The sequence below is a fragment of the Oncorhynchus mykiss genome, chromosome 12 (genome assembly GCF_057628025.1).
Source record: "Oncorhynchus mykiss isolate SJ-2025 chromosome 12, ASM5762802v1, whole genome shotgun sequence".
Lineage (NCBI taxonomy): Eukaryota > Metazoa > Chordata > Actinopteri > Salmoniformes > Salmonidae > Oncorhynchus > Oncorhynchus mykiss.
In genome coordinates, this window is record NC_143033.1 from 54,625,535 (window position 1) to 54,647,324 (window position 21,790).

General features: G+C 41.0%; 1 long non-coding RNA gene across 1 annotated transcript; it reads right to left on the reverse strand.

The window, feature by feature from the left end:
* Nucleotides 1-17,624: 17,624 nt before the first annotated feature.
* LOC149979212 (uncharacterized) lies at nt 17,625-21,497 on the reverse strand. Its single transcript, XR_016485114.1, has 5 exons — nt 21,013-21,497; nt 18,908-20,429; nt 18,568-18,727; nt 18,102-18,217; nt 17,625-17,927 (listed from the first exon to the last, which is right to left on the reverse strand). It is a non-coding gene; the product is annotated as an uncharacterized LOC149979212 (long non-coding RNA).
* Nucleotides 21,498-21,790: the final 293 nt, after the last annotated feature.

Sequence of the window (21,790 nt, forward strand, 5' to 3'; positions counted from 1 at the left end):
ATAATTGGCCGCTTTTTGGAATCTTTCAGAACTAGAATCAGTTCTTTAAAATCAATGTTCAGCAGTTCCCAGCTAGCTCTCCTATTGTCGTTTGACCTCACATGGACTACGACAGCGTCGGCTCCCGGCAGCTGTCGTAGAACGGTCGGAAGCAGCCTTTTAAGTCCTGTACTCATGCTTCAGGATAGCACAGGGTTTTTAACCAAGATGTTTCTCACCATAGAACTGCCGATGTTGACCGATGGTGTAATGGATGAGGAGGTGCGGCCATTCTTTCACCTCGAGTGGTTTCGCAAAGCCCTCAAGGACTGAAGGGTCCGATGGACCGAGGATTGGTAGGTTTAGAGACATTATTTTCTACAGTCGGAATTAGAGAACTCACTACACCCTTACATATCCCCATCATTTAGAGGGCAGTAGCAACCTCCCAGAACTGACTTACTGTCAGAGGGCTTTACAACAGGAAGGTTTCTCTATTCCTTGCTGTCTGCAATTTGTGCCAATCTAAACATCAGAAATTGCGTTCTAGTGTTGGACCATAAATGATGGACTACTGGTGTACATGGTCTGTTTCACCTCAATCCTTTTCCCAGAACCAATAACTTTGAACAAAAAACCTATTCTGGGACTGGCCGCCAAAAGTGTCAATCCTGCAGATCAGAAATCTGAAGGTCCAGGTGTAGTCCATGACTGCCACACACACACCTTCTCATATTTTAATGTGACGTTAAATGCAGTCAGGTTACAAATAGCCTATAGTTAGCCTGTTTATCCTATACATTAGCAAGTAGTAGTTGGGGAAGGGGTAGCGTAGGCAGTTTGTTATTAGGTCATTTTTATGAAAACAGTACAGTATTAAATAGAAAAATATTAACACAAAGTAACCATGTTAACTTAGGCAACAACTCAATAAAACTAACACTGGTTGCATCATCAGTTAGGTTTCATCAGTGTGCTGATAATCTTCAGAGGCATGTCACCGAATGATCATTTTTAAAAGCATGTCCCTGAATGAATACTGGAGAGTAAATCAAACATCTTAAAGAGTCCCGTGTCTGACAGGAAATATACTATTTTGACTCTTCAGTCCTCACTATGCTTTGGGTCTTATTTCTTTAAAAGCATCTGAAGACATAGAGATAAGGATAAACGCCTTATGTATCCCCTCAAGACTCCCCTACTCCACATCCAGGCATGTATTTACCAAATCCACAAGGTAGATTATAATACGGCACAATTACTGTAACATCCATTCATACTTATGTGCCAAGGTGCGAGAGATAGGATCAAACTCTTCCACCCAAGAATAACTGCCTTTAACACAAGGCCTATTTATAATCATGCACACAAAGAGACAAAACAAAGCCTAGTGCAGGCACATTATTTCCACATTCTTCCTTAATGGAGGGTTTGTCTGTGACGTGCGCTAGTAAAGAGTGCACTATTTCCTTGGGTCATTCTAATGGCTCTGGGAGAGAGCTGGAGGAAATGTTTACACTGAAGGATGAATCGAGGAAATTCAGTCTAGATGAGATGGTGGTATATGAAAGTTTTACATGTACGCACAACGTGGCCGGCGGCCTAAATGGACCTGCAATTTCACTCAATGAGGCTTGAGCCCTAATGTCTTGTCATACTTGCTTTGGGGAGCTCCGCGATCTGGACTTCCCCCCTGGAATACCATGTTCTGTCTTTTTGCCAATGGCTTATCAACTTAATGAATGTGACAAACTTCCGACTTCAACTGTATATGTTCAGATGTTTTATTTAATTTGTTATTGTATGGAGCCATCCCTTGTATCATTTTCTAGGCCTCCCAGGTATTTGCATTTAAGGTAATGTATATGATTACTGCCGCTAGGGGGAGCTGTGACGTCAGTGGGGAGCGTTAGTGGGGTTGTGAGGTCTTGGAGGTTTCTTATTCAATCTTGAGAATGCCTACTACTAAACACTACTAACGTTTCTCTGTCTCATAATTTCACCCTGTCAATTCAGGTATGTAATTTGTAAAAGTGCAATATGACTCACAAAATATTGAGATAACATGGTTAACTACATATTCCACGAGTTTGGTGATATTTGAATGCAATTAAAGGGAGTTTTAACAGAGTGAAAAACTTGTTGGTATTTTCTCCATTGTAAGTAATGGAGGTTGGCTAGGTTGCAGTGGTAAACGATTAAATACTTTATTTATATTGTACGGAATGCTTGTCAAATAGATCAATTGCCCTTAGCCTGTTAAAAAAATTAAATTGTTCCAATTACAATACCAACTACAGGTTTAACATATCTTGAAAGACTTTGGTTGCAAGCAGGACTTAGAGTAACACCGACAACATCTTTAAGGGAGCGGTAATGAGGTGACCAATAATGGATGCAATTCAGATCAGCGGATGAATTTAGCCCATATTGAATGTTTAACGAGACATCAACTGCCAATAATCTAGTGCCATCGATTGTTCAAATCAAATCAAACTTTATTTGTCACATGTGTAGACCTTAAGGTGAAATGCTTACTTACAAGCCCTAACCAACAGTGTAGTTCAAGAAAGAGTTCTGAAAATATTTACCAAATAAACTAAAGTAAACAATTATTTTAAAAGTAGCACTGTTCAGAACTAGGGTAACTTGTAGTGTATTGTTAGACAGAGGCGCGTGACCAGAAAGCTAGCTACAGTTTGTTTTCCTCCTGCATTGAACACAGATCATCCCGTCTTCAATTTGATCGATTATTTAAATTAAAAAATACCTAAAATTGTACTACAAAAGTAGTTTGAAATGTTTTGGCAAAGTTTAAGGGTAACTTTTGAGATTTTTTTTAGTCACGTTGCGCAAGTTGCATCCGGTTTTTCTGGATCAAACTTGCCAAATAAATTGACATTTTGGATATATATTGACGGAATTAATCGAACAAAAGGATAATTTGTGATGTTTATGGGACATATTGGAGTGCCAACAAAAGAAGCTTGTCAAAGGTAAGGCATGAATTACATGTGTAAAGGTTGAGTCATCCTACCATTAGCTTTTACCCCATAGCTTTTGGTTTTCTGGCCCTAGCCTGACCACCTCAAAATCAGTACATTCGATGGTAAAGCGAATTAATAATTTGTTAATATCTGCGTTTCACAGATGAAGAGTTGCACCAGGTTCGTTTAATTAAATATTTGCATGTGGATGGACAGGCAGATGCAATCAAATTATTTGTCCATGATAGTCAAATGATCAGCAAAAATAGCTTTCCCTCTGCTTGCCAGTTGTTCGTCTTATTACTAGAGGTCAGAGAAGTGTCAGCATAGCTTCGTTTTATTAATTAATTAGCTGGTTAATATTTTAAATTGGAATCAGGTTTTCAGTGGTGTGCTGTTTCTGTGTTTATGCATTACTGGGCTCTACAGATATGTGGATTCATTTCTTGTGACAGAAAGCACAAATATTGTGGGCTACATGATACAAAACAGCTTCGTCATCCAGATTTCAATCCAGATTACAACCCAGATTTCAACCCCAAATCAAAGATAGGGTTTCAAGGTATAGTTTATTTCAAGTTGAATTCACATTTTTTGACACCTCACTGTCAGCTATGACTATTGGATGTGAATTTGACTGGTGCTTTGTTCTGTGTTGAATTTGAGTGAAATAAAGTTTAGTTATGCCACCCACTTTTTTTACTTATTTGTTTTGGTCAATAACTGATTAAAGAGATTCTCTGGTACTTTGGGTGTACTTTTTAGCCAGTAGATCTGAAATACAGCTCAGGTGCCAAAAGTGGTCCCCAAAAATTGCCCACTGTCATATATGTGCACCACGTCATGTGTGTGCATGCTAGCTGTCACTCATATGGTGACGGACTTAAGGTCATTGGTTTAACTCGAATTGGGGGAAAATGTTGGGAAAATGGCACAGCAGAGCTTCAAGAAAAAACAGTCACTTTCAAACTAGGGATTTAGTGGCTAATTGAGGTAAAACAGTAATTATGCATGTATGAACTACACATTGACACATCCAGGCCAAAGAGGGAAGTTTAAAAAATACTGAGTAGTCGCCAAAGTTCTGGAGCATGTCTTTAAATATATTTATTTATGCTAATGAAAACCCCTGAGGTTTGTTTGGTAAGCCACATACCCTCCACATGTGGAAATATGTCACTGATAGCTACACAAAAATGAATTTCAAAGTTATTGGTGTTTTTGCAAAGGGATGGTGAAACCTCCAAAGGATGCCTAATGAGATTAATTAATCATTGTAAGAGAAAAGACTCTCTCATGCAAATCTATGTTTTTCAATATTCATCAACAGTTGTGCCACAGGATTGAGCTTTCTGCATTTGACATCCCCTTCCAACACACATGCGCCAAAGCTACAGTAATATCTTAACGACCAATGAGTATAGTGTGACTCAGGAGGAGAATGAAATTTGCGCCGCTCCACAGCGTAGTCATTTGTGCATATGAGTTTGCCCAAGAGTATGGCTGATGTCAGAAAGAGGGATTATCAGATTGATTATCATCCGCCCAGACAGATTGTCATCCTCCCAGACAAAACATATTTTTTGTTGTTGTTGAATCACAGACAGTGACTTTATTTACTGTGTGGAGAGGAGAGAGCGCCACTCCACCCCCTGGGCCCTACACTTCATTTGACATAATTAAGAAATCTCATTACATCACCACCCCAGAGGACTTTGTTATTATGTGTCCAATATCATTCCGATGGTCATTATGTTCTAAAGATGATGCCAACATGATCTGAAACTCTCGTTAAGTCAACAGTTTGTCGATGTCTCTGTGACTGCATGTCTTAAAAACACATTTAAAGAATAATGTCAGATAGGAAATGTTCCAGTCCTGTGTGAACCCTTGGTCAGGCTGACGTGGCACCTTGAGCATGCCTGTCGTGCATCACTCACATTGACTAAACTCAACTCAGGACTCCAGGCCCCAGACCTTTACACAAGCCTAGATGACCTTGTCAGCAAGTTCAAGTATGTTCGCTCCGCTCCTCCTGAGTGCTGTAAGTAGTCCCTCATCAGTGGATACCTGATTCGTTCATGTGAATTTGAGATGAATAATTGAGCATTGAAAGTGCATTCTCAGTATAACAACTATTTGACTCAGGGTGGGATGTTTGCTGTGTGACTGCACTCAAAACACTGCTGTTGTTTGAAATTAAATAGACATGATGACAAGATAATTGAATCATGCATAACTTTTTACAGCTTAATGGAATGTGAGCTGGAAAAAAGAGAAAGACCTGAAAGGATTTTGTGAACCTATTGTCTGGCCATGCATGGTAAAGAGACACTTTGAGGCTAAACTTCTAATTATATGAAATTATATTAAAACAACAGAAAATCATAAAACATGAAATATATTACACAAAATAACTGCTACACTGAGTGTACAAAACATTAGGAACACCTGCTATTTCCATGACATAGACTGACTAGGTGAATCCAGATGAAAGCTATGATCCCTGGTCTTGTAGTTTGGATGAAGGGTAGAAAACTGGTTAAAGATGGATTTTTAAGCCTTGAGACAATTGAGGCATGGATTGTGCATGACATGTATTGTGCTTGCCCATTCAGAGGGTGAATGGGTAAGACAAATGATTTGTAGTGACTTTGAATGGGGTATGGTAGGTGCCAGACGCACCGGTTTGAGTGTGCCAAGAACTGCAACACTGATGGGTTTTTCACACTCAACAGTTTCCCTTGTGTATCAAGAATGCTCCACCCCCAATGGACAATCAGCAAACTTGACACAACTATGGGAAGCATTCGATTCAGCATCCCTGTGGAACGCTTTCAACATTTATTTTCATTGTTAGAGTGGCCTCTTGAGTATTTGAGTAATAACTCAAATGTGTTAGTCACGCGATAATTAATGTCTTTACCAATTTGAATAAATACATGCATTACATGTACAAATGTATTGTTTTTCTTACATTTAGATTTTTAGGAAGAATGTCACTCTATACTGTATGTACACCAGAGTTGCCAGCTTAATACTGTGATTTTGCTTTACAGCAGAAATACTGTAATATATTTCAAGGTACTATATTTTCTTAAATGTAGAGCAGGGATATATTTGACAGAAAATAGTACTGTAAAAATATATTGCAGCAACTCTGCTGTAAAGCAACATTACAGTATTAAGCTTGCAACTATGGTGCCAGTAGAAAGCTGTGCATTTGCAGGGAAAAGTATTACAGTGGGCTACTTTTTTAGATACTTACTATTCGACACTTACCCATGCTTACCTACCCTTATCATAATCCATGTCTGATCTCCATCCATATAGCTGTACCATGATATACAGTATGCAATGATATACATACTGCAGCTGTAACTGACTCTACATAGACTTCAGTTGTCACTGACTAGTTATTCATTTCATTTCCCACTGAGCAAACCATTTTCGTACTTACAACATTCTTATAAATTCGTTTTTATCCGGTTTTTGCCTGGCGGAGCTTATTTCTTTATTGACATTTGCCAATTAACTGTTTATGTCCATTTGTTTTGTGTTCAGCCCTGGTTGTCTTGAAAAGAAAATGGTAAAATGGTAAAACACTTAATTATGAACCTAAATATAAGGGCTGGACATGTAAATGATTGAAAGTAGTGAAGAATTTTTTTTTTTTATGGAGTCTAGCCAGATGTGATTAACATATTTTGAGGTGTGCCTTGTAATCAAATCAAAGTCAGGTCGCATGCACAGTCTAGCAGGTGTTTTAGTGGGTGATTATGTTACTAGCTCCTAACAATGCAGTAAAATGTCAAACAATTAAAATGTTAGAAAGTATATATATACAAAAAAATACATGAAATCAAGACCGGTGGGACGATTCTGATTAAGAACCAAAATAGCAATGTAGCAGTAATCAAATGCAATCTAAACGCATGAACACCGGGAGAATTTTACACAGATCAGCTAAGAATAATATTTACAGCAATAGATAAGCTATGTCAAGAATCCATAAATAATAATGAGTCGGGGATACAGTATCACAGTTTGAAACGGAAGTGACCAGTAGTTCAATGCCTCTATAGCAAAGGGAAGCAGTGTTGGATGTGTGTACGTGCGTGTGTGTTTGTGAGTATGAGGTGTGTGATAGTTTGTGTGTGTGTTTTGTATGAGTGTGCATCAATTGGTAGATGGCTGTTCAACCTTGTAGTAGAAGCAGTTTTTTAATCTCTCAGTCTTAGCTCCAATGCACCTGTACTGTCTCTGTATGTCGGACGGTAGCCGGGTGAACAGTCCGTGGCTCAGGTGGTTGAGGTCCTTGATGATCTTCTTGGCCATCCTTTGACACCGGGTGATGTAGATGTCCTGGAAGGCAGGTAGTGTGCCTCCAATGATGTGTTGGGCTGCTCGCACCACCCTCTGGAGAGCCATGCGATTGAAGGAGGCGCAGCTGCCGTACCAGGAGACACTGTCTCAGGTTGGCGTACCAGAGGGGTTGATTTGTCAAAATCAAACGTAAGAGTCAGTATCTGGTGTGGCCACCAGCTGCATTATGTACTGCAGTGCATCTCCTCCTCATGGACTGCACCAGATTGACAGCTCTTGCTCTGTGATGTTACCCCACTCTTCCACCAAGGCACCTGCAAGTTCCCAGACATTTCTGGGGGGAATGGCCCTAGCCCTCACCCTCCGATCCAACAGGTCCCAGACGTGCTCAATGAGATTGAGATCCGGGCTCTTTGCTGGCCATGGCAGAACACTGACATTCCTGTCTTGCAGGAAATCACGCACAGAACGAGCAGTATGCTGGTGGCATTGTCATGCTGGAGGGTCATGTCAGGATGAGCCTGCAGGAAGGGTACCACATGAGGGAGGAGGATGTTTTCCCTGTAATGCACAGCGTTGAGATTACCTGCAATGACAACAAGCTCAGTCCGGTGATGCTGTGACACACCGCTCCAGACCATGACAGACCCTCCACCTCCAAATCGATCCCGCTCCAGAGTACAGGCCTCAGTGTAATGCTCATTCCTTTGACAATAAACGCAAATCCGAACATCACCGCTGGTGAGACAAAACCACGACTCGTCAGTGAAGAGCACTTTTTGTCAGTCCTGTCTGGTCCAGTAATGGTGGGTTTGTGCCCATAGGCGATGTTGCCGTTGAGTTCTGGTGAGGACCTGCCTTAAAACAAGCCTACAAGCCCTCGGTCAAGCCTCTCTCAGCTTATTGCAGACAGTGCATTCCTGGTGCATTCCTGGTGTAACTCGGGCAGTTGTTGTTGCCATCCTGTACCTGTCTCGCAGGTGTGATGTCCGGATGTACTGATCCTGTGCAGGTGTTGTTACACGTGGTCTGCCACTGCGAGGATGATCAGGCTGTCCATCCTGTCTACCTGTAGCGCTGTATTAGGCATCTCACAGTACAGACACTGTAATTGATCTGCAGTCCTCATTTATCTGCAGTCCTCATGCCTCCTTGCAGATGAGCAGGGACCCTGGGCATCTTTCTTTTGGTGTTTTTCAGAGTCAGTAGAAAGGCCTCTTTAGTGTCCTAGGTTTTCATAACTGTGACTTTATTTGCCTACCATCTGTAAGCTGTTCGTGTCCACAGGTGCATGTTCATTCATTGTTTATGGTTCATTGAACAAGCTTGGGAAACAGTGTTTAAACCCTTTACAATGAAGATCTGTGAAGTTATTTTAATTTTTAAGAATTATCTTTGAAAGACAGGGTCCTGAAAAAGGGCCATTTCTTTTTTTGCTGAGTATAGCATCATCATTTGGATATGACTATAGTAAGTGCAGGTACACCGCATATACTTTGCTCATTATATCCTGTGGTTGTGATGACAACTCAAACACCGGCTTATTTCTCCTCTTGGTTTTACCACAAATTGGGTCTATTGGCTTCAGTTTATGCAACAACAACAAAAAGGCATTGCACTTCCTTACAGGCGGTTAAGTATTCATAGATTTATATATTCATCGAGTCTCACAAGCCTTCACAAGGCTCACTCATGTTTTAAAAACAGTATATTAAGAGAGCATAATGCCTTTACAAACGTCCCTTCAACCTATCAAATAATGGTTCACAGCACCATACATACATTATACTGTATGCACATTTAACACATGCAAAGACATTTCTAAAGCGTTTCACAACTCATCTCTCCCCATTGTGGTTCTGTCATACTGCAGAGAATGAGGCATCAAGTACCATTAACAGAGTTATACATACATGGCTGTATTGATCAATTACCTACTAGATACAAAGCCTCACTATCTCCATAGTAACCAGTGACTAAAACTCACATTCAGAACTCCATCAAACCTGAGGACGACATCAGTAGCTTTCGTGGTGCACAGACTATGCAATGACGCATTTTACTTCTGCTATAAAGTGCTTCACCCGTTGCTTAAAATCAATTACCAGTTTATCTCAAATGGGACCAGTCAGTTTGATTTGGCTTTAATGCACTGCATTTATAAACAATTCAGTGTGCTTGTTGACTAAACAAGGTTGAACAGTCCGTAAACAGATAGTGACCACCCTTGAGGCCAGTGGACATGAAATGACAAAGCACATCACTCTCAGGATGGAACAGTAAAGCAACAGACGTGACAGAAGAAGAATCGGTGACACATAATGAAAAAACCTAGTTAAAAACGTCTGTCCAAGGCTAGAGAATGGGATGTAGCGCCACTGTCCACAGGCTCCAGACCTTTCCTTTGGCTGAGCTCCTAAACACCATGCTAGTAGATCCACTGCCATAGTGCAGTGGAAAGGGCTCACATAAATGGAGGTGTGGATTGTTTTTCCCTGTCCAGCCAACTGATCAAAAGGGAAACTGGAGGAGGGGAGGGAAGCGAGAAGGTGGAGGGAGAGAAGGAGGAGAGGGGGAGGGAGGAACTCGGGCCAGATGCACCAGTTGAAGAGGCAGCGGCTGGGAGTCAGGAGGAAAGGAGAATGGAGCCGGACGGTGAGTGTCATTCTCCTGCAGTGAGTCAGCGCCCACACATCGCCATCGCAGGGAGTCAGTGACGCACAATGACCTGAGGGCTGCTTTTTGGGGTTTTGTATTTTTAAAACCAAATAGAAGAAAGGAGGAACAAGAATATGCTAGCACTGTAGAACAAAGACATCAGCCACCCTCTGGTTCTCCTAGCTAGCTCCTAGTGGTGTGAGGACTATGCTATTCTTGCAACCCCAAAAACAGATCACTGCTTTGCCTTTGCTGATGCAGCTGCTGTTGCTTCTTGGTGTTAGGGATAGAACGGATGAGCACAGTTGGCCGGGAGACACTAGGCCTGGCCGAGGTGACTTAACGCTGGCTTCACAGCTGAGCTGTGCGACAGGCCCCTCACTGGCAGGTGCGTGGCACGCTTTCACACACCCTCCTGTAACCACAGAAGTCTGATGGGAAGTGGCAAGGATGGAGGTGTGAAGAGAAGGGAGGAGGTGGTGGGGAGGTGGGGGGGGGGGGAATGGTTAGGGGGCAAGGGTCTGATAGTAAGGGGAAGGGGTGATGATGGCACAGAAGCGTGAATATGTGATCGGAAGATGGAGTTGCAGCTAGTGGAAAGTAAGGGATGGGAAAGGGAAGGGAGGTGAGGGAAGGGGGACAGTACCACAGCTCCACAAGTTTGCCTGTAACTTGTATATTTGCAGCGTATCTGTCCAGACACAGATCAGGCAGGCCGTTATGTAAGATTCAGCACCAGCTCTGAAGTGACTAAGGCAGCCCAAGGGGATGACAAACTAGGGAATAAAATCAAAATCAAACATGCAGAAACTGAAATGCCCACGGTGTGTAAATAAAATTGCGTCAGGATGCTATTTTAGAGAGGCCCTCAAATTCCGCGGTCACCTTTCATTTTACCCCCAACCTGTTGGTTATGCTGCCATCTGCATATATTCAGCAAGTGAGCAGGATACTTTGGCTGTTATTTTAATGTGGTGCTTCACAGAAAATCAACCAGAAAGAGTATTCAGCACAGAAATATGCATTTATGAATTTCTTAGCACAATGATGAGCTGTAGTCAAATCTGTGCCACTACATTATTCCAGTAAACTGAATAATTCCAATGATGTGGAATTTCCCTTTAACTCAATTTCAGTTCAATGAAATTCTGTTTGGTAAATCGACAGAGGCAATGCAACAGGATGAGTTGTCAACCAGCGGGGTAACCACGTAGCAGGTTTGAGGAGTTAATCAGGTAACTTTGGTCAACTCGGAGTTCAACTCGGGATAACCAGTCATACGAAAGTGGCTCACCTTTTAGCCAGGTACATTTCTATGACAACAAATCGTTCAGAACTAACCTGATAAGTCCACTTACCCCGTGTCACAGGTTCCCCCGGTACTGCTGCCCTTCCATGCACCAGTTCCGGAGGACTATGTCACCGGCCTCTAGGCATCACTGAACTGTCTCATTACGCACACCTGATTCAAATCCCCCTGGTTAGTAATTGTATATATGTGCCCTCTGTTCACCATTGTCTGGTTGGTTATTGGTCCCATGTCCGTTGGTCTGTGAGTACCTGTGCTTTGTTATTTCAGCTTTCGTGCTGTGTGTATTGTGCACTTGTTATTAAACCCTCTATTAGGAATTCCTGCACCTGTCTCCAATCCTTTTTTACGACGTGACACCCTGAATGAAATGACGGAGCTGTGGGGTTGAGAATCTGTGAAATCAGATTCCCGCTCTGTAGCAAAGATTGCATCATCATCATCACTTTAATTTGAGGAAGATGACTGATTAATAAAATATTTAATCAAATGTTTTCTGTGTGTTAAAAAAATTGTAATGTTAAAATAGATCACATTACACATTTAGTCATGGCAGGAAGCATTTTGAACGTCACAGTTTCACTTGTACGTCTTAACACAATTATTATATCGATAGGAGTGGGGAAAATGGTGGATTGATAAACACACCAAAGTTGGCATTGCAGTTTATGCCGGCATAAACTGCAATGCCAAGTATTCGGCCCCCTTGAACTTTGCAACCTTTTGCCACATTTCAGGCTTCAAACATAAAGATATAAAACTGTATTTTTTTGTGAAGAATCAACAACAAGTGGGACACAATCATGAAGTGGAACGACATTTATTGGATATTTCAAACTTTTTTAACAAATCAAAAACTGAAAAATTGGGCGTGCAAAATTATTCAGCCCCTTTACTTTCAGTGCAGCAAACTCTCTCCAGAAGTTCAGTGAGGATCTCGGAATGATCCAATGTTGACCTAAATGACTAATGATGATAAATACAATCCACCTGTGTGTAATCAAGTCTCCGTATAAATGCACCTGCACTGTGATAGTCTCAGAGGTCCGTTAAAAGCGCAGAGATCATCATGAAGAACAAGGAACACACCAGGCAGGTCCGAGATACTGTTGTGAAGAAGTTTAAAGCCGGATTTGGATACAAAAAGATTTCCCAAGCTTTAAACATCCCAAGGAGCACTGTGCAAGCGATAATATTGAAATGGAAGGAGTATCAGACCACTGCAAATCTACCAAGACCTGGCCGTCCCTCTAAACTTTCAGCTCATACAAGGAGAAGACTGATCAGAGATGCAGCCAAGAGGCCCATGATCACTCTGGATGAACTGCAGAGATCTACAGCTGAGGTGGGAGACTCTGTCCATAGGACAACAATCAGTCGTATATTGCACAAATCTGGCCTTTATGGAAGAGTGGCAAGAAGAAAGCCATTTCTTAAAGATATCCATAAAAAGTGTCGTTTAAAGTTTGCCACAAGCCACCTGGGACACACCAAACATGTGGAAGAAGGTGCTCTGGTCAGATGAAACCAAAATGTAACTTTTTGGCAACAATGCAAAACGTTATGTTTGGCGTAAAAGCAACACAGCTCATCACCCTGAACACACCATCCCCACTGTCAAACATGGTGGTGGCAGCATCATGGTTTGGGCCTGCTTTTCTTCAGCAGGGACAGGGAAGATGGTTAAAATTGATGGGAAGATGGATGGAGCCAAATACAGGACCATTCTGGAAGAAAACCTGATGGAGTCTGCAAAAGACCTGAGACTGGGACGGAGATTTGTCTTCCAACAAGACAATGATCCAAAACATAAAGCAACATCTACAATGGAATGGTTCAAAAATAAACATATCCAGGTGTTAGAATGGCCAAGTCAAAGTCCAGACCTGAATCCAATCGAGAATCTGTGGAAAGAACTGAAAACTGCTGTTCACAAATGCTCTCCATCCAACCTCACTGAGCTCGAGCTGTTTTGCAAGGAGGAATGGGAAAAAATTTCAGTCTCTCGATGTGCAAAACTGATAGAGACATACCCCAAGCGACTTACAGCTGTAATCGCAGCAAAAGGTGGCGCTACAAAGTATTAACTTAAGGGGGCTGAATAATTTTGCACGCCCAATTTTTCAGTTTTTGATTTGTTAAAAAAGTTTGAAATATCCAATAAATGTCGTTCCACTTCATGATTGTGTCCCACTTGTTGTTGATTCTTCACAAAAAAAGACAGTTTTATATCTTTATGTTTGAAGCCTGAAATGTGGCAAAAGGTCGCAAAGTTCAAGGGGGCCGAATACTTTCGCAAGGCACTGTATTTCTAATAGACTCTAGTGTTGGCAGTTGCATTTCTTCCCTCAGCTGGGGCTCAGTCATTTGGGTCCCAGAGAGGGGAGATGTCAGGCTTGTCTTTTGCATGTCTCTGGTGCTATGCAGAATATCAGAAAGGGAAGAGGACAGGATGGAACATTGTCTTCATATGTGAATGTATCTGTTAAACCGTGTGAAGGGATGGCGTGATTAATAACCTCTTACAGCTACCCCCCTACTTTTTTCAATTTCCACCTGAAGACATACCCAAATCTAACTGCCTGTAGCTCAGGCCCAGGACCAAGGATATGTATATTAATGGTTTCATTTGAAAGAAAACACTCTGAAGTTTGTGTAAATGTGAATTGAATGTAGGAGAATATAACACAAAATATCTGGTTTAGATTATACAATGAAAAAAACATATGTTTTTTTATTTTTATATCATCTTTAAAATGAACAAGACAAAACAAACATTCAGATAGGATGATGGGAACAATTCCAAAATGAGTGTGCTACATGACATTTATCATGAAGTCACCCAGGTGTCCCACACAAGTAGCCCAAATGTACCCAAGTGGCAAAATTGGTGAAGTTATACATTTTTTAATTTAATAACTATATACAAAATACCAAAATAGTATTCTAACACACCCCCCCAAAAAATGGAGAAAAATCATGAAAAAAAAAAGATATATACATTTACAAAATAACACTTTCAATATTAGGAAGACCCTCAGTCCTCTACACAATATTGTGCTGATGCCATGTGCCATAGCAGTCTCTTTCTGCTGTAAAGCAGAGGGTCACCAAGCATGTGGTGCAGGTGATGGGGGACTTCATTTTGAAAAGAACACAGCGACGCCTCCATGCTATGCCCTTTTTGCTCTGAGGCACATCCATGCCTGCAGAAATAAATTAGGGCAGATGAACACCACTTGTGGCAGGAGTTGGATGAACCAGCTTCAGTGGGGGATGGACACCTTGGCACTGGGGGCTCCCATTCGGAGTCAGTGTCACTGTGAAATAAAATGTTCAGTTAGAACAGTTTCACATATGAGCCCTGTATCAACAGGTATAATAAACATATATAAATAGAGTACAGGGAACATAAGCTTGAATATATTGTTATAGACCTGCTAGATCTACTGTCTCATTTATATTATGATAGACCAGCTAGATCTACTGTCTATTTTATATTATGACATTTCAGCTAGATCTACTGTCTCTATTATATTATGACAGACCAGCTAGCTCTACTGTCTTTCTTATATTACAACAGACCAGCTGTATCTACTGTCTCCATTTCACTTTGGCCATTGTTGTGGACCTGCCCTCCCTTCAACAGCCTAAAATAGGCTATTTCATTCCACAAATAATATTTTATATTATTAATTTCAAACAACGGCATTGGCATGAGAAAAACTTACCATCCCAAAATGATGTCCTCTCCGTTCAAAAAATATTCCTCCATTTGGGAATCGCTAAATGAATTGTCCTCCAACAATCTCTGTCTTACTTTCCCTATAAATTTCTTCTAAAATTGTGTGTACATCTCTGTATCTAGACTTAGATTTAGCTTTCCCTGACTTAGTCGCCATACTGATTGATATATAAACAGCTGAAGATGCGCTTTACCAAAACAACGCTGTGCGTAACATGCGTGGCTCCTTCCAGTATGAATCTTCAATGGCGAATGAACCTCTTTACGCCGGAGTTTACTACATGGGTTGGTCTTCCAACACATGAACATTAAATATTGCCGTTTACCTCAGCTCATTGGCTATATACCCAGCTAGATTTCAAGCATTTCAGTGATCATTGGGTTAAATACAGTCAATCAACGAAACATCCGTCATATCATTGGTGCACAATGATGTCATTACTTGTTGTCTTCAAATCGGTTTCTTTCAGTCAATACGTCCCGCGAAATGACCCATCAGGTTTGGTTGTGTTACAAAACAACCAGTTGATTGCAATGAAACCAAACATGACTGGAAAAGTCACGTTTAGTGTGTGTATTTACATAAAATGTGTTGAAAATGGAATGAGACGGAATTCATGACACAAGCGGTTCACAAAATGTTTTGTGTTAGGCTATAAAAATTGATTTTATCAAACAAAAGACCATTCATTTTGAACAATGAGCATTGGGATGGCAAACAGAGGAAGATCGTCAAAGGTAAACTATTTATTTTATTGCAATTTGTGATGTTACGCCTGTGCTGGTTCTAAGATTCTAGGCTTTCGACCCATGTGAGACACTTGTATTTTCATGAATGTTTAATATGACTATTTATGTAGCGATCACCGTATGTTGTCGAATTCAATCCCGCTAACGGGTTTGGTGCGCAGAGAGGTTAAGGGGGAACCATGAGTGGGGTCAAGAGGGGGTTTACTTAAGATGGGAGTATCTAGAGTTGACAATTGAGTTATGCCTTGGATGAGGTAATGTTTTTGTATTATGAAGTACCAGGAACGAGATTAGAACCTCGTTTTAGAGACCAAACTGAGCGATAATTTATAGCGAATGCTATCTGGCTAAGGGATACTCCTTTCTCAGGTAAAAGGCCCTTTGTGAAGAGTTCCTAAGATCTGTGGTTCGTCATGTAAATTGAGAGGGGTGTATCTTGGCTATAAAATATATTTTGTATTCTTCTGTAGTTACTCTCAAAATTCATTTAAGATAGTGAATAGATCTGAGAGTCAAAGGGCTATTGTAAAGCTCATATTATTAAAGATTAAGTTTAAGTATAACTCTTGACTGGTGTGTGGTTTGTAACTCTCCTCATTTGGTAATACAGGAAAATGCCACCACAAGTAGTCTTGGTGTCTCAGAACAGTTGGTTATCAATATAGTTTATCAACTACGAAAGCTACACATCTCCCTTCTAATCTATTTATCTTGAAGAGTGGTTACAGAACTTTACACCGTTCTGCAAGTTCTTTCGGGAACTGATCATTCATGCCTATTATTGTGCCTGCCAGTCTTAAACCCAGGCTTTTAACCATTACTTTATCTTTAAAGAATGCAAATTTGTCGATTGGGCACTCATATCTAACCCTGACCTCTTCACCGGACGTGCTACCTGTCCCATTCCTGCTGTTTTCAACTCTCTAGAGACAGCAGGAGCGGTAGAGATACTCTGAATGATTGGCTATGAAAAGCCAACTGACATTTACTCTTGAGGTGCTGACCTGTTGCACCCTCGACAACCACTGTGATTATTATTATTTGACCCTGCTGGTTATCTATAAACATTTGAACATCTTGGCCATGTTCTGTTATAATCTCCACCCGGCATAGCCAGAAGAGGACTGGCCACTCCTCATAGCCTGGTTACTCTCTAGGTTTCTTCCTAGGTTCTGGCCTTTCTAGGGAGTTTTTCCTAGCCACCGTGCTTCTACACCTGCATTGCTTGATGTTTGGGGTTTTAGGCTGGGTTTCTGTATAGCACTTTGCGAGGGCTTTGTAAATAAATTTGATTGATTGATCTTACCCATATTCATCATTATACGCGTCTCCTGTCGGAAGCCATGGTTGCGCTTAGATTGAAGATGTAATCCGGAGACTGGTGCTTTCTCCATCTCTTTAGCTATCATACTCTAATTCCACTGATTTTAAAACTTGATCCTCCAGAAAGTGGAGAGCAACACTTATGCAGCTCCTTCCCTGTCTGGAATGCCATACCACGGTTGCCCTTAGTTCGAAGATGTAATCCGGAGATGATCCTTCAGGAAGTGGAGAGCAACACTAATGTAGCTCCACTACACAATACATTTTTTTAAAAGAAGCGTTCGACAGGATTGCTAACACAGACAGATGAGCTCAAATAGACATAAGCTTTCAATATGGCAGACCAATCCTATCCTCTCTCAGCATGTCCAGCCCACTCATTATCTTAGCCAATCATGGATAGTAGGAAGGTTCCTAGCCTTTTCTGTGGCTTAACCAACATGGCTCATAATTTAACAATTATATTCATATTTACAGACGGCATACAAGTTTGTTATTAAGGCACATGAAAGTTCACATGTTCGAGAAGACATTTCTGCCAAAAAAGCATGTTGATATTTTTTTATATTTTTTTTATAACCTTCAAATGGCTTTACCTTCAAACGATAATATATTGAAATGGCATGGAAACAATGTTGATTCAACCAGTGTTTGCCCAGTGGGTATTTTTCATGTTATCTCTGTGAAGATAAATGGAACAAACTAAAACATAAAACTTTCTACAATAACAGATTGAGCAATGTTTGTTGTCCCCTCCAGAGATTGAAAAGTTTGATGAGCTGAGCTGGTAATCCCTCTTCTCTGTACCTGGGGGCATAATGTCCATCAACAGGGCACAGATATCACCAGCCTGAGTAAGGAGGAAAATATAGTCAGTGGGAGAGTTAATGGGTGATAAGGGTTTTCCATAGCCATGAGTGTCAAAATATATTGGATAGGAATTATTGTGACCAGACTACGTCCTTGTAAGTCAAACACTTGTGCAACTAGAGAGATAACACATGCATACATTCAATATGTTTACCTTCTGAGCTGCCTTGTGGAGAGGGTTGAAGGCTCATTGAACTTGATCAGGAGGGCCACAATATGCATGTGCTGTAGAGGAGAGATAGGAGAGAAGTGACAGGAGAGAGGAAAGGACTGACAGAGAGGAGAGGAGCAAGAGAGACATGATTTAATATCCTTATGACTTGCACAAAGACTGATGACATTTACGTGAATACATATGTAGACTTTCCATTAGGTCTCTTTCAACACAGGGTGGGGGATGTTATTTTATGTGATGTATGTTTTTCTGTAAGGTTTAATAAACTAAACAACGCACACAATGTCCTCTAAAGCCTGATGACATCCAACCTGTTGCATAGGCCACAATGTTAAACAGCGTATGTTTTGTATGTATTGTTAATGTCCATATCAAAACCTTATGTTAAACCGTACAGCATGTGAAATGTTTTCAAAGGCCTGATGTATTCTTTGTAGTGACTCACCCTGTATGAGGCTGCGTTGTGCAGGGAGATGAGGCCTCCTTCCACCTGAGTTGTCGTCAGCCCCGTGCTCCAGAAGGGAAGCATCTCCTTCCAACAGGTCGTGGATGCCCATGTCTCCCTCCTGCACCATGTCCAAAGACATGTTTCCATCACAGTTATTCTAGGTGGGGATACACACAGACAGATGTGTCATTAAAATGTATAAGAAGCGTCTTGCGTAAAAAGTTATTGTTATACATATTGCACGGTACTGACTATAAAAAAAGCGTCCTAGTAGTCTTCAATCAAACGCAATTATTTTTGAAGAGCCAATATGAATGGCACAGGGAGGAAGACTAACCTTGAGCATCAGCGGATCTCTTGGCTATTTGCCCTTGGCTGCAGCCTCAAAGAGAGGTGTGAAATTCCACAGGTCAGCTATGTTGACCCATTTCTCACCAGCAGTGCAGCGACCTCAGTGACAGTAGAAGCAGACACACAGGGACACTATTTATACTGAACAAAAATATAAGCACAACATGTAACAATTTCTAAGATTTTACTGAGTTACAGAAATCCGTCAATGAAAATAAATAAATTAGGCTCTAATCTATGGATTTCACATGACTGGGAATACACATAAGCATCTGTTGATCAAAGGTACCATTAAAAAAAGTAGGGGAGTGGATGAGAAAACCAGTCATTATCTGGTGACCACCATTTTTACCTCATGCAGTCCGACGCATCTCCTTCTCATGGAGTTGAACAGACTGTTGATTGGAATGTTGTCCCACTCCTCTTCAATGGCTGTGCAAAGTTGCTGGATATTGGTGGGAACTGGAACACTCTGTCGTACATGTCGATCCAGAGCATCCCAAACATGCTCAATGGGTGACATGTCTAGTGAGTATGCAGGCCATGGAAGAACTGGGACATTTTCAGCTTCCAGAAAATGGGGACAGATATGTCATGCTGAAACATGAGGTGATGGCGGTGGATGAATAGCACGACAATGGACCTCATGATCTCGTCACGGTATCTTTGTGCATTCACATTGTCATAGATAAAATGCAATTGTGTTCGTTGTCCGTAGCTTATGCCTGCCCATACCATAACCACAACGCCACCATTTGGGCACTCTTCCCACAGGACACCATACACGTGGTCTGCGGTTGTGATGCCGGTTCTCTAAAACAACGTTGGAGGCAGCTTATGGTAGGGACATGAACATTAAATTCCCTGGCAACAGGTCTGGTGGACATTCCTGCAGTCAGCAGTCCAATTGCACGCTCCCTCATACCTTGAGACATCTGTGGCATTGTGTTGTGTGACAAAACTGCACATTTTAGAGCAGCCTTTAATTGTCCAGCACAAGGTGCACCTGTGTAATGATCATGATATTTAATCTGCTTCTTGATATGCCACACCTGTCAGGTGGATAGATTATCTGGGCAAAGGAGAAATGCTCACTAACAGAGATGTAAGCAAATTTGTGCAACAACATTTGAGAGAAAAAAGCTTTTTGTGCATATGGAAAATCTCTGGGATCTTTTATTTTAGCTCATGAAAAATGGGACCAACACTTTACATGCTGCTTTTATAGAACACTGAACATTTAATTTACTGTATGTATTTAGTGCTAAAAACTTAATTAATTGAAAAAGATATTCAATCAATGGAGAACTAAAGATAAAATAGAGTAGGGCCAGACTGTTAGTATGGTATTCTAGTCAGACAACACATACCCAAATGTAGAGAGTAAAGTACAAAAGGTGACATCAGTGGCCTGCATCTCCAATGTAGTCAGTTAGGCAAAGTCTCTGGTGTTGTATAGTTATGTTGCAGCTGCGACAGTCACACCTGGATCCATGCAGTAAGTATTTCTGCAGAAGGGAGAGGGAAAGGGCACACACACAGGTGGTAGTCTGAGAAATGAAGAAATGATAAATTAAATCACCTATCTTGGTTTGAAGTCCACTCACTATGTCAAGGTACAGGCCACACGTGGGTTGTTAGTAGACAAAGAAAGGTTAGTTAAGCGCATAGATGCAGTAAAGAGATCAATGGATCGCAGGATGCCATCATTGGCGCCCAGTCAACAAATCGAATGTAACAAAGTGGATATCAGTTTTTTCCTTCCACAATTGTAACTTCCTTCGACATGTTTCCAGTTTGTCTCACACTGACCTCAAATTACGCTTGAGTGATCTGAGTAATTCCATCACGGTGTAGATCGATAGTCTTGACACCACACTTTACTCTCATACATCCACCGTCACAGCTACATCACTGTGATGTAGGCCTACATCTGACACAAAAGTAGTATCATCATGCATTTCCAGCATCACAGTGACATCGCTGTGATCAATGTCTGCATCATCATTATCAACTACTTCTACCTCATCAAGATCCTCAACCTCAGCACAGTAAGTGATCATGTGCAGCATAATAAACATTGGCACTTACCTCTGTACTTACGGTACCTTACTCTTTTGTTTTCCCCTGGGACCTTTGTAGATGAGCTGGGAAAGAGAAAATGGTGGGCACAGCAGTCTGGTTCAGGCTGACTCTTCCCATGTCATCACAGCGAAAACACTCATTTTCAAAGTGATCGGCACAGAGTTGAGGTTTCTGGGTGAGTTCCCAATCCATCCACGGGATATTTTCTTATTCATTACTATTTATTTAATAGTTGTATTTAATAAGGAAGACATCCTTTTTCTTATTAGTTGCATAGCTGTTTCTCTCTATACTAAACATTTCACAAAGAAAGGCCAACATCCCTGGTGACAAATAAAACAGACGGTGAAATTGTTTCCAGTTGAAGTACAGTGTGTCCCAATACAAAATAATGACATATGCACATTCACAGCCTATTCTATATCCATTTGAAGAAAAAAACAGTCTCCCCCCACATATTTTATGACCAAGTCTTCCTCTGATGTCTCAAATAACTATGCTGTCAGGCAATGTAGACTCAATGACCAACGTGACTACAAACAATTGTAGTTTATTTTAACGAACTAGCTAGATAGCAAGATATTAATGGTGTTTACCTATTCAGCTAAGTGATTGTGAAAGCTAATGATACTTAGCTAATGCAAATTTGAAGGAGGCTATTTGCTAACATCCTCAATGACATTGAATGTGGGCTAACCAAGTTAGCTATAGCAAACTGACAAGATCCCTAAAATCAACTTTATTTTCAAGAAGAAGTAGCTAGCTAGTTATTTATTACACAAAA